Source organism: Tupaia chinensis, unplaced genomic scaffold, assembly GCF_000334495.1.
Source record: "Tupaia chinensis unplaced genomic scaffold, TupChi_1.0 Scaffold146386_1, whole genome shotgun sequence".
Taxonomy (NCBI): Eukaryota; Metazoa; Chordata; class Mammalia; order Scandentia; family Tupaiidae; genus Tupaia; species Tupaia belangeri.
The window spans coordinates 626,291-639,241 of record NW_006206241.1 but is presented as its reverse complement, the minus strand read 5'-3'; positions in this window follow the sequence as shown (position 1 = coordinate 639,241).

Here is a 12,951-nt window from a genome sequence, read left to right as displayed (position 1 = left end):
GGCCTGCCAGAGGCGCCATCAAGCTCCGAGGTGCCCTCCTGCCTCGTGCTCCACGACCGGCTGACGGGACTGTCGCAGCCTGGGCTTCTGCCACTGACACTGGTGCTTGGTGTGGAGCACCCAAGCCCGTGAGCAGCCGGCCTTCCCCGACGTGCGCCGTGAACCTAGACAAACCTAGACATCCAGCACACGGCGGTGGGCTGTGCCCCGCTGCTTGACGCTCACAGCAGAAAGCTGCGCAGGACCCTGTCCCCACAAACACGCTCCACGTGTCCACGTGGAGTGGCTGCACCCCTGAGAGGACCAGAAGGGCCCATACCACGAAGCCCCACTGCCCTGCAGCGGGGGCACAGGACAGAAGCCGCCAGCCCCACGAGGGTGCAGTGAGCCTCCAGCTGTGTGTGAAAGCTCTCCACGCCCCTTCTCGCAGGGCAGACCTCGCGGCCTGTGCTGCCCGTCTGGGTCTAATGTGTCCTCCTCGTCAAATCTCCACTCCAAACGCCACCCCAGGGCACCCCGGGCACTGCCGCTCCCTTCCCAGAGCCCCCTGTGCTCACAGTTCACCTTGAGGACCCATGAACCCATGTCCGTACGCTGACCCCGAGGCCCAGGGTCCTCAAAGCCTCCCAAATCCTAGAACCTGTGGATTCCCCCCAGCTTGCGGGCAGCGGCCCACCCTCCTGCGACATCAGCGTGCTGATGACCGAAGGCGTGGCTCAGGCATCTCGCTGCTAACCCATTCCCTCTGCGGCAGTCCCGCGGGCCCCAGTTCCTCAGAGACACCCTCGCTCCCTGGCCCCTGCGCTGGGCAGAGGCAGGACCAGCTCCAGTGTCCCCGGGTGATAGTAGTTGGGTCCCCATGACACCTCCATCTCAGGGTCCCTGGAGAAGCTGTGACTGATCTGCCCTGACAGTGAGTGGGCAGGACCCAGAAGGCCATGGGAACTGTTCTCTCATGGAGGCCAAGGGGCTGAGGAAGAAAGCGCTCGGAGGGCAGGGTGCTCGAAGGTGACCGGGGCGCAGGCTGCGGGAGTGGGCAGAGGACCTGCTGCCTTACTGTCCGGCCACAGGGGTCCTGCCACCATGGCTCCGTCCTGTGCCCACCTGGCTGAGTGCTGCGGGGGCATGCTGGCCTTCCAGCAAAGCTGCCCACTGGGCCTCAAGCTCGGGCTGTGCCCATACAGGGTCTGGGGTGATGGACAGACAGCCCAACCAATCATGGGACCAGGTCTACTCCTCCAGAGACCTGGGTGGGACGCAGGAGCTCGCTCTGGCTCCTTACCCTCCCCTACTAATGCTCTGCACCACATCCATCCTCCCAGGGCTGTGTGAGCGAGCTGGATGGGGACCGAGCGCACACCGCGGGCCGTCCTCGCAGGGCTGTGTGAGCGAGCTGGACAGGGACCGAGCGCACACCGCGGGCCGTCCTCGCAGGGCTGTGTGAGCGAGCTGGACAGGGACCGAGCGCACACCGCGGGCCGTCCTCGCAGGGCTGTGTGAGCGAGCTGGACAGGGACCGAGCGCACACCGCGGGCCGTCCTCGCAGGGCTGTGTGAGCGAGCTGGACAGGGACCGAGCGCACACCGCGGGCCGTCCTCGCAGGGCTGTGTGAGCGAGCTGGACAGGGACCGAGCGCACACCGCGGGCCGTCCTCGCAGGGCTGTGTGAGCGAGCTGGACAGGGACCGAGCGCACACCGCGGGCCGTCCTCGCAGGGCTGTGTGAGCGAGCTGGACAGGGACCGAGCGCACACCGCGGGCCGTCCTCGCAGGGCTGTGTGAGCGAGCTGGACAGGGACCGAGCGCACACCGCGGGCCGTCCTCGCAGGGCTGTGTGAGCGAGCTGGACAGGGACCGAGCGCACACCGCGGGCCGTCCTCGCAGGGCTGTGTGAGCGAGCTGGACAGGGACCGAGCGCACACCGCGGGCCGTCCTCGCAGGGCTGTGTGAGCGAGCTGGACAGGGACCGAGCGCACACCGCGGGCCGTCCTCGCAGGGCTGTGTGAGCGAGCTGGACAGGGACCGAGCACACACCACGGGCCGTCCTCCCAGGGCTGTGTGAGCGAGCTGGATGGGGACTGAGCACACACCGCGGGTGCAGGACGGCTGCCCAGCTGCAGAGGTCAGCCCAGGACTCCCGGATTGAGGGCTTATAGAAGTCCACGGGAAGTGCGCGTTACGGAGAGACCACGCGGATCAGATACGCTCGTGCCTCAGCCCCCTTCCTGTGAGCTCTCTGCAACCCTCCATGCGTGAGGACACCTCCTCGCCCTCTGCTCCGCCCTGTTTGTGGAGACGCCTGCCCGCTCAGCTGTAAGAGGACTCAGGCCTCTCCCTTGTGATCACCTACCAAAGGGAAACAGAACAACTACAAAAGTACAGAACCATGAGGCCGCGTGCCAATCTCCCTCACAAGGGAAGCCCAGGGACGTCCTTCCCAAGCGGGAAAGTCCCCTCGGAGCCCTGCCTGGGTTGCCTTTCTGGATTTGAGTGGCTCGTGGCGGGAAAGACGCCGTTTTCTGTTACGGGCACTGCGCTTGCCATGGACACGTGCCTTTACCGTGGCTCGGCTCTGGGGCTTCACCACCAACAGAGGCAGCCAGACCCCGGCTCTCCCTGGGGTCACTGAGCCTTCCATAGGGGGTGGGGGTGCTCCAGCCCAGGCGGGGGACAGCCGGGCACCTTGGGGGAGCCGAGCTCATGCCCGGGAGCACAATTCCAGTGGTAACGGTAGGAGAGCCCTCCCTTTCCTGGTCACAGAGCGAAGGCTGGGCTACGCGGCTGGCCCGCCAGACACCAGGAAGCCCTGACGCGTGTTACAGGCCAGCCCTGTGCTCCGAGGGGCGGCCGGCGGTGGGAACCAAGTGGAAGGGTCATAGGAGGCTGTTTGCTCCGCTTTAGGTCGACCTAGCAGGGAAAGCTCTCATTCTGTCCGAGACGGTGATGACCGTAAGTGACCAGACGCTCCCTGTGAGACCTCGGGGAGGCGCTCTCGGGGCAGAGGCGGCCGCCTCCCACCCCGGAGAGCCCGGGAGCCAAGGCAGCAGGGATGAGGCTGGGGGAGGGGTGTGCCGTGGGCTCAGCGTTATTTAATATTTATATTTAAAAGCAAATTAACGACTGTTTTAAGGATGTTTGCATTAAGAGATTGAATTTGCTTTAATTATTTGGTTATTTGTTGATCCTATATAGCGTTTATTAATCAGATGAAAATGCAGCTTTTAATAGCTCTCACTCCTGTGGAGAGAGCTCACTGAATTATTAACTGCAGCACTCCCCTGACCACCAGGACCAGTGCTCTCTGTGGCTGGCCTCAGAGCTGCAGGTGCGCTGGAGGGGCCCATGGGCTCAGAGTTGCTCGTACTGGCTTTATTTTATTTTATTTTTTTTTTTTGAAGAGGTTTTCACTACAGGGCGTGCACTCACTAGAAAGACAGAGAGAGACAGAGATACAGAAAGTGAGAAATCACCCCCGGGGGGATGGCCACGCCGCAATCCCTTCTCCTCCATGCTCCTCTCGGGATCTTGGGCACGCACGCACACATGCCTGGCATGAGTTTAAGCCACTGGGTCCGGGACTCAAACCACGGTCGACTACGTGGGAGTCCAGTGACACAGCCATTACGCCACCTGCTGGTCCCATGTTCATACTTTTTACTGTCACCTTCCCTTCGGGCCTTGCCACACCTCAGCCTTACCTGCGGAGGACGGTGACCCCACTCAGAGAAGCACTAGGACCCCTCCCAGGGACCTCTGGGGACCGAGGCTGACCACCACCTGCAGTTCTTCCCACTGGGCCCAGAGCTCCTAGGTAGCAGCTGGCCAGCCCCAGTCCCGGAAGCTGGGTGGCCCAGGGACACCAGGACGCCTCTGCCTGTAGGACATGTCCCCGTCGCGTCCCCATCCCAAGCTGGCACAAGTATTCCGAGGTCAGGCCCTGCTCTTCCCCTTCCTGTGTCTTCATTAGCCTCCTCCCCATCACCAGTGGGGTGCTGGCTGGGTCCCCGCTTCCCACCACTCTGGGACCCACCAGCTCCGCTGTTCCCCCAGCTTACAGCTCGGCCACCAGGCACGCCGCCCAGTGCGCTGTGGAACAGGGCAGCCTCAGCCCCAGCCCAGGAACACTCAGGGTCGGGAGACAGGTGTCCGCACTCTGTCCAAGGCCCTGGTCCCTGGGCGGCTGTCCTGTGCATCTCGGGTGGGGGCGCTTGGCCCAGGCTGGGGGTCTCGTCCCCAGTCAGCTGCCGTAGGACTCCAGCTGGCCAGGGAGGGCCTGTCTACCTCATTCCCCATGTGTGTTCAGGGCGACTAGGGAAACAGGCACTCGGCTCCAACACGGAGCATGAAGGAACATGAGACATGCAGGGGTGGAGGCAGAGAGGAGGGATGACCCCTGGGGACCTGCCCTTCCCCCATCCCTACCCTGCCCCCACCTTGCCCCAGGGTGAAGGAGAGAGACCCCCACTCAAGACCCGCCATCCCTCTTCAAGCCTTGCCCCAGAGTAGAGAATGACCTGACCCTGCTCAGTACGCACCAGATTTCTCCCAGCTCAGGACCCGCCATCCCCACCCCCCTCAGCACCCGCCACCCCTCCCCACCTCCGCGGTACCCCAGGACTTAGCTCAGACCCGCTCTAACTTGCTCACTCAGAGCTAAGCTGCTCCACAGGGAACTAGCGCTGCTGCCCAGAGCCATGCCAAAGAGGCCCGGGGGCCACGTCGCCAATGCCCCGGACCCCAGCGCAGACCTGCTACTGTTGGGGGTGTAGAGCCTGCCCTCAATGCGCCGCCCAGATGAAGCCTCAGCCGTGTGCTGTGTGTGCTCACGCTAGGTGGCACCACGGGACACTGGCTGTGTGGGCAGCTCCCTCTCTGGGCACTGGACGGGGCCGGTGTGGCGTGCCCAGCGGTGTGACAGCTGGTACAGCCCTGTCCGCTGACCCTCCCAAGTGTCACCCGGTCAGCCTGATAGCTGTGGCCCCCAGCCATCACCTGGGCATCCTCAGCACCTGCACCAGCCTGGCCTCGTGGCTCCCTAGGAAGAGCCTGCCCTCCGGGGACGTGGCAGTGGTTATCGGCCCCTCGCTCAGCTGTACGTCCACACATTCCTCGTGCTCACCATGCTCTGCCCAATGCCCGCACACCGGCCCGGCCAAGGCCCCCACTACCCTAGCGCAGCCGCAGGGCAGGGGCACTCTTCACTGGGCCCAGGTTTGTGGGCCAGCTGGACACCCCCGTGTGGCCCCTCTTTTTCTGGGCTGCACTGCAGATGCTTTGAGCCCTGGCGGACTCCCTGGCAACAGCAGGATGAGGCCGCCTGTCATGTCACATAAGGTCTTTCATCTTACCTGCCGCGTCCTCGTCACAAACCTCACGACCAGTGCTCATGCTGCTGCAGTTCGGCAGGAGTTCCTGAGGGCTGGGCAGTGCACGCTACAGGGCTTCTCAACTGATGAGGGCAGGGCGGGTGGGGCCGGCAGACAGAGTGATGGCTGTGTCGCTGGACTCCCACGTAGCCAACTGCAGTTTGAGTCCTGGACCCAGCAGCTTAAAACTCAAGCCGGGCATTCGTGTGTGCCCAAGATCCCGGGAGGAGAATGGAGGGGATTGTGCCATGGCCATACCCATGGGGGGTGATATTTTGCTTTCTGTCTCTGTCTCTCTGTCTCTGTGATGAGTGCATGCCTTATAGCAAAAATCTTTCAAAAAAAAAAGAAAGAAAGAAAGAAAGAAAGAAGAAAGAAAGAAAGAAAGAAAGAAGAAAGAAAAGAACAGGGCAGGGTGCGGCCTCCTGGCACGGCGACAGGTCCAGTCTGGGCCCATCACCCAGAGGCTCCGTTGCGGGTCCCTGTGCAGTTCCGGTGGAGCCCCCGCGGCTCAGGCTGTGTCCCCAGGAGCTTGCTCTCTCCTTCTCCTCCTCCAGCCCCGCCAGCGGCCCAGAGCCTAGCACGTGCTCTGTGAACAGTACACACCGCCGACGTCTGCTGGAGCAGGTTCCTGTGCCCTTTCCTTCGGGGGACCCCATTTCCCGGCCCCCGGCCTTCCCTTTGCATCCCCTGTGCAGTCAGGCTCGCTCGGGGGGCTCATCCTCCTGGGACTCCCACTGTGGGTGCACTGTTCCGGAGAAAGCAGACGTTCCCCGGAAGGAAGGGCTCCTTTCCGGCCATGCTGCGTAGCCCTCCCTGCCCCATGCTCTGCTTCCCTGCCTCCTTGGGCACCTCTGTCCTACATGTCCCTGCCAGCTTTACAAGCCCCTCTTCGTGCAAACCCGAAAGCCAAGTCCCTGCCCCCCAGCTCCAGGCCTCCCCACGCCTCTCTGCTTCTCCTTGCAGGGCCGGCACAAGGCAAGCCCTGACTGTGGTCTCTCCTGCCCCCATCAGAAAATAAACTGTACCGTAGACTTTCCCGTGCCCACTGGACAGAGAGTGGGTGGACTGCGGGAGGGCAGGGTGGCTCCAGGACGGTAGCCAAGGAGACTGCATGGATGCTGGGTGGTGTCGGAGGGAGGACAGATGTGGGGCAGGTGGGTCCAGCCTCACCCTCTCCAGTCCAGAGCCTCCCCCAGGCCAGACCTGCCCACTAGGCCCCTGCCCCCACACCCTGCCCATTTCCCAGACACTGACCACCACCTCTGCAGGGAGCATGCCGCGGGCTGAGCACCATCCCGGGGGCTCTCGCCTCCAGTCCAAGCCCTGGGCTGCAAAGGCCGGCCAGGGCTCGCCTTCATAGGCAAGCCTGGTGGCCGGGTAGTGCTGGCTCCTGGACTGCACAGCCGGGTGGGGCTGGCCCATCCTGAGACCGCCCACACGAGGCCCAGCCCCACAGGCCAGTGCGCGCTGTCGGCACCGTGTTTTCTGGGTTGAACCTGACGTGAACACAGGCTTTTGAAGGCAGTGGTTCCATAGTCGGGCGAGTGCTTTCCGAGTAAAGCCCAGGGCGCTGCGGACAGGCCTACGGGAAAGCCTCATAGACCGCCCAGACCTGCACCGCGTCTGAGAACGGCTGGGACAGACCTTTCCCAAGTGTGGGACGGTCGCCTGGAAGGGCAGCCTCTCCTCTCGCACGGACCAGTTTGTACCTGGTGCCACTCCAAGCAGGGACCCCAGCAGCAGCCCCTGCAGGCCGGGAGCCTCCGGGCAGTCCACGAAGCTCAGGGCACCCCCGTCACCCTTGCCAACGTAGGGGGCCTTCTACACCTGCTCGTCTCACATCGGGAACACCAACAAGCGAATTCTCAGAAAGAATCACATGCCATTAATTCTTATTGATGTTAAAACTTCCCTATTTAGCAAAACAAAAACTGTTCCTCTAGCATCATCTCCACGTCAATAACAGGAAGGAAAATAAATGTTAAACACGCTAAGTAACGGCCGCTGGTCTCTGTACTAATGACCGAAACTTCTCCTATGCTAATTTTTCTCTGCACTTTTAATTACCGGTCAATAAGACTTTGCAGTTGACATTTAAAAATGCTGAACCACATGTAGGAACACAGACTGAGAGGAAATCTACAATGTGGGGCTGAATTTGCCAAATCAATAAACTTTGCCATTTAACAAATAGTAGCTTGTAAACAGTCACCAAGATTAGCGAGCGTGAAGGACTGCGCCTGCAGGACTTAATTACTGTTTAATCGGGGGCCGCCCCTCGCCGGAGCCCCCTGCAGGGACGAGGGGCTGGATAGCCACTGCCCCACAGGGCAGGATCCTGCTTGGGAGTCAGGGCTCCACGGGGCCGTGGGGAGGGACAGTCCTGCCCAGGGCTTCCTCCTTACTCAGAAGGGACTCCATGAGGGGCAGGGAGTTCCTGGTGAGCGAGGTGGAGAGCAGCATCAGGCCGCAGGTGGAGACCTGCACCTTCCCACCATCCCTGCGCCATGGCTCTGCTAGACGTGAGCTGTCCATCCCTCTGCAGAGCAGGGGAGGAGCAGGGGAGGGGCTGGGGACGGCCAGCCGCCCTTGGGGAGCGGGGTGCACAGAGTGCTAGGGACACACGCCCTCCTGGGGGACCTGCTTCGGTAACGGCCCTGAAGCCTGACGTGTTGTGAGCACGTGACCGCAGACTTGCCAGTACTCGCCCTGGGCTCGGTGACCTTGGCCTGCGGGTGTGGGCGGTGTTGGCAGAGTGGCAGTGGTCACTGGGTCCTGGGTCCCCGCCTGGTCCATGCTGACTCAACCATCCTCTGTGGGACACTCGACAGGGAGAGCCGAGGGGACCAGCTGTCCTGTCCCAGGGGGCTCTCGCAATGCCAGAGTTTCAGGAAGCGTTTGTGTCTCCTTCACATCACGGCGCCTCGCCCATCCAGAGCAGCGGGGCTGCCGCACAGGTGGTGCTCCAGCCTGCCGCCCTTGCCGCCGGGCTGCCCGAGCGGTGCGCAGTCGTGGCCCAGCCTTCTGTATAAGACAGAGGGGGCACCACACCTGGGCCTTCTCACCCCTGTCCGCCTTCTCCCAGGTCCCTGCCCAGGCCTGCCTGGGGCTCAGGGTCACCCCCTCGTCGTGTGCTAAACCGCAGGGGCCTGCACCTCTCACCACCAGCCTAGATCCACCTGTGCCTCAGGAGGTGATTTGAACCAACTGGCCCAAGTTCGGGTTGCCATTGGTGCGGGAGCTGCAGGGTCTTCGGGGGTCAGGAGAGTGGGACAGGGAGGAGAGCAGGCAGCAGGTGGCAGAGCTCCCCTAGAGTGCACAGGGGGACACTGCCAGAACCCAGAGATGCTGGAGCCCCAAGATGGAGGAGCCCAAGATACAGAAGCCCAGAGACGCCAGAGCCTAGAGATGCCAGAGCCCCAAGTCGCCAGAACCCTGTGATGTTCGGGCCCCAAGATGCCAGAGTCCAGAGACAACAGAGCCCCAAGACGCCAGAGGCCTGAGATGCCAGAGGCCCGATACTCTGGAGCCCCGAGATGCTGGAGCCCTACGGTGGTGGTCCTTGGTGGTGCTGGCCCCTGGCGATGCTGGAGCCCACTGTGGGGTGGCCTCCCACACCTCCCACCCGCTGAACTAGCGCCTCACCAGCCGCCGGGGGAGCTGTCCACCCGCTAGCCGTCACTACCAAATCCGCGTTTGTGGACGGCAGTCGGGAAGCGGGCTGGCCACTGGGCGAAGGTTCTGAACACACACAAGAACATTACTGATACACTTGCCACGGCGGAACCTGCCAACCCTGCAGACGGTCGAGTGCCAGAGACACACGCGGTCACTCTGCAGGCTCGTCGTCAGGTGTCACGATCCACGGACCGAGCTGAGTCCCGGCGGAGCTGCGACCACTCATTGGACGGTCACCCACACTCCGGATTGCAAATGACCTTCCTCCCGACCCTCCGAATGGCAGTCAGCCTTCCTGCCCCTCCACAGTCGCCCCAAGCAGCTACGGAGGTGGCGCTCAGACACCCTGCAGGAAGTGGCCTGCAGAGAGCTCTGGTGGTCAAGCCCGCAGGGTGTGTGTACAGGTGGGAGGTGGGAAGGTGGCGCCTGGGGAGGTGGCTCCCTGCTGTGTCCGCTCGCTGAACCAGTGTCTGCACTCTGGGAAGACCCAGCCTCTGGCAGGGCCTAGCCCGAGCCGCCTGCTTACCGAACACTGCCTGGACTGCCGGCTTCACTGGTCAGGGACTACCTGGCCAGTTCTGCATCAGAATTCATGACCAGGTGACTAGTCTAAGACGGTGGGCTCAGTGGGTGGAGAGGTACACCCGACCAGGTCCACACTCCTACCAATGCAAGCATGAACAGGGGCTTCGCTGACAAGTAAAGTATCTCTCTTACGTCAACAGACGTAATTACACTTTCAGAAAAAACGCTAAGGCCACACTTAAATTCAAATAGAAAACAAAATATCTGCTGCAACATTGTTATTACTAAAGTTAATTTTGTTATGATTTAGGCCAATGCAATGAGGCAGGACAATAAAAACTTCAAGAAACTTTAAAGAATTATGTAACGTTAGTTATTGTTATTATTATAGATAAACTTTGGAGAATTATGTAACGTTAGTTATTGTTATTATTGTAGATAAACTTTGGAGAATTATGTAACGTTAGTTATTGTTGTCACTATTATTTAGATGTATAACAGGCCATATGTGCGGGAGAGAAGGCGAGCCACCGAGCCCAGGACTTGAACTGCGGTCAGCCATGTGGGACTTCAGCTCCTTCACCACCACACCAAAATATTTTAAAATGAAATGACGTGTGAATTTTGCAATGGGTGACTCCAGTTCCAGCGTCAGTGATACATAATGGACACGACACGGTTGGTGATAATCAGAGGGATTGCTCTACGCACCTGTCCCCACTGCCTGGCGGTGGGACCCTGGACACCGGCCATCCTCGGGACCTCAGTCTTCGTGTATGTAAAATGGAGATAACCCTGTAACTTACCTCAAAGGGTGAGCGTGAAAAGTCAGTTGTGTAAAACGTCAAAACCGAATAGAAAAGCCATTTAATGCTCGCCCAGCTGCTGTTGCGAGTGATAAAATTCCCGCTCTTGCAGCGTGGCTGGCCAGGAGCCTACATGAGCCGTGGAGAGTTCTGGAGAAAACAGACGATGTGGCAGGTGAGAACCAGGCCTGGGCTTCAGGCAGGTTAAGGAACAGCAGCAGCTCTTTCCAAGCATGTTACACGTCCCAGCCAGAGCCACCCGGCAGACGGGGAGCACAGGAAAACGCAGCTCGTACAAGGAGCCACGGAGGTCCGTGCCCAGACGCCCAACCCGCAGCGTCCCGAGAAGTCCGGCTCAGGCTCACTCACCAGGCCTGCAGGCGGGTCCCCCCAGTCCCAGGAGCCCTCCTTTGCAAAGTCGGTGCTCCCCGGCACCATCAGGACAGGCTGCAGCACCCTGCCGGCCCCACCTCGGCCCACCTCCCCCGGCTCTGGTGTGGAGTCCACGCTCCTCCAAGAAGAGGCAGGGCCACAGGAGGGCTGTGCCGTGGGAGCCCACGTTGTTCCCGCTCACGAGTGGCTGCCGTGGTGGCAAATGCGTTGGGGCAGGGGGTCTGCCCCAGTCCCCAAGGGCGGCTGAAGCCACACACCACACACCAGGACTTCGAACGACAGAGACCTGCGGTTTGTGCTCACTCCCAGGACGGATCCAAGGGTCAGGTGTGGGCAGGGCCGACCAGAGGACCCCCTGCCCATGTCGCCAGCAGTCTTGGGGCTGTGCGTGGCTCTCAGATGCTGGCTCAGGCTCTGCCCTCTTCTCCACACAGCCATCCTGTCCTGGCGGCTTCTGAGTCACTCCTACTCCTGCAAGGACATGAGTGGTGAGGGACCGTCCCCTACAGCCTCGCCTGGCTGGCCCCACCTACCGAGTGCAGTGGAGAGACAGCCCCACGCTGTGCTCCCCTCAGGGTTCTCCCCATCTCGGGAGCTGGCACTGGCCTGAAAAGCTGCTCCAGAAATGCACCCAGCATAAACAGGGTTCTTGGCAGCCCAGTCCAGGAGCGCCCCTGCTCCAGCCAGGGTGTCTCAGCTCGCTGTCAGCAGAGGGATCCCAGCTGAGCTGCTGCTAAATGCCTCTCCCCGACATCTGCGGGGCCGCCTGTGGGGGCCCTGCTCCCCGGCCCCTCCACTCCTGCACCTGCAGCCCAGGCCCATGTTCCTGTCAGAGGCTCCCAGAACGCCTATGCTGAGCCCGCCGTGCCTGAGGTTGGCTGGCGATGCCACCCTGGGGCGCCCCTAACTGGCCACCAAGGGTGTGCTGACATCCCCACGCCCACACCACCCCCTCACCCGCTGTGTACTGTGTAGACACTTCTGGGCCGCTGCAGCTCCCTAGAGCATGAAGCTGGTCAGTCCATGGGGGTTGCTGCCTCCACGCCCTGCTTGGTCCCTCCAGGTCCCAGTTCCTGCCCCAGCAGGTTCTCCTGGAAGGCTTCCTGGCAGAGGTGTCCTCATCCCAGCCAGCTTTAAGAGACTCTAACCTGAGGCTGCTTGCAGGTTTTCTCTGATGACTTCTGTGCTTTAGATGAGTCTGGATGAGGGGCAGCTGAGCCCAGGCAGGCTGTGGAGCTTCGACCCCCCGGGCCACCTCAGGGACCCTGCACCCTCAGCAAACAGCCCCAAGTCCCCGTGCTGTAGTTGCGGTGCCCACAGCTTGACCCCGGATGCCAAGAAGCGTGCCTGTCTGTTTTCAGGGCGCCCTGCATGTAGGCACCAGGGAAGGTCTGCGGGGAGTGGCCCTGTCCGCTGCTGCCATGACAACGGCGTGGTCTGCACTGGGAGCAGGACGCGAACCCCAGGGCCCAGTGTGATCACGCCCAGGACCACGGCTCCCCCTCGCCGGCTCCAAAGCTGCCATTCCTCTGCAGCACAGTTCATATTTCAAAACCAAGTGCCCCAAACACAGCTAGCATGTGTCCCCCGGAGTGTGCTAGGCTGTGTGCCCCCAGAGTGTGGCAGACCGTGTGCCCCCGGAGTGTGCTAGGCCGTGTGCCGCCGGAGTGTGCTAGGCCGTGTGTCCCCCGGAGTGTGCTAGGCCATGTGTCCCCCGGAGTGTGCTAGGCCGTGTGCCCCCGGAGTGTGCTAAGCCGTGTGTCCCCCAGAGTGTGCTAGGCTGTGTGCCCCCAGAGTGTGGCAGACCGTGTGTCCCCCGGAGTGTGCTAGGCCATGTGTCCCCCGGAGTGTGCTAGGCCATGTGTCCCCCGGAGTGTGCTAGGCCATGTGTCCCCCGGAGTGTGCTAGGCCATGTGTCCCCCGGAGTGTGCTAGGCCATGTGTCCCCCGGAGTGTGCTAGGCCATGTGTCCCCCGGAGTGTGCTAGGCCGTGTGCCCCCGGAGTGTGCTAAGCCGTGTGTCCCCCAGAGTGTGCTAGGCTGTGTGCCCCCAGAGTGTGGCAGGCCATGTGCCCCTGGAGTGCAGCAAGCCGTGTGCTGAGTCCCCCAGAGTGCGGCAGGCTGTGTGCTGAGTCCCCCAGAGTGTAACAGGCCGTGTGCTGAGTCCCCCGGGTTCCCTTCCTC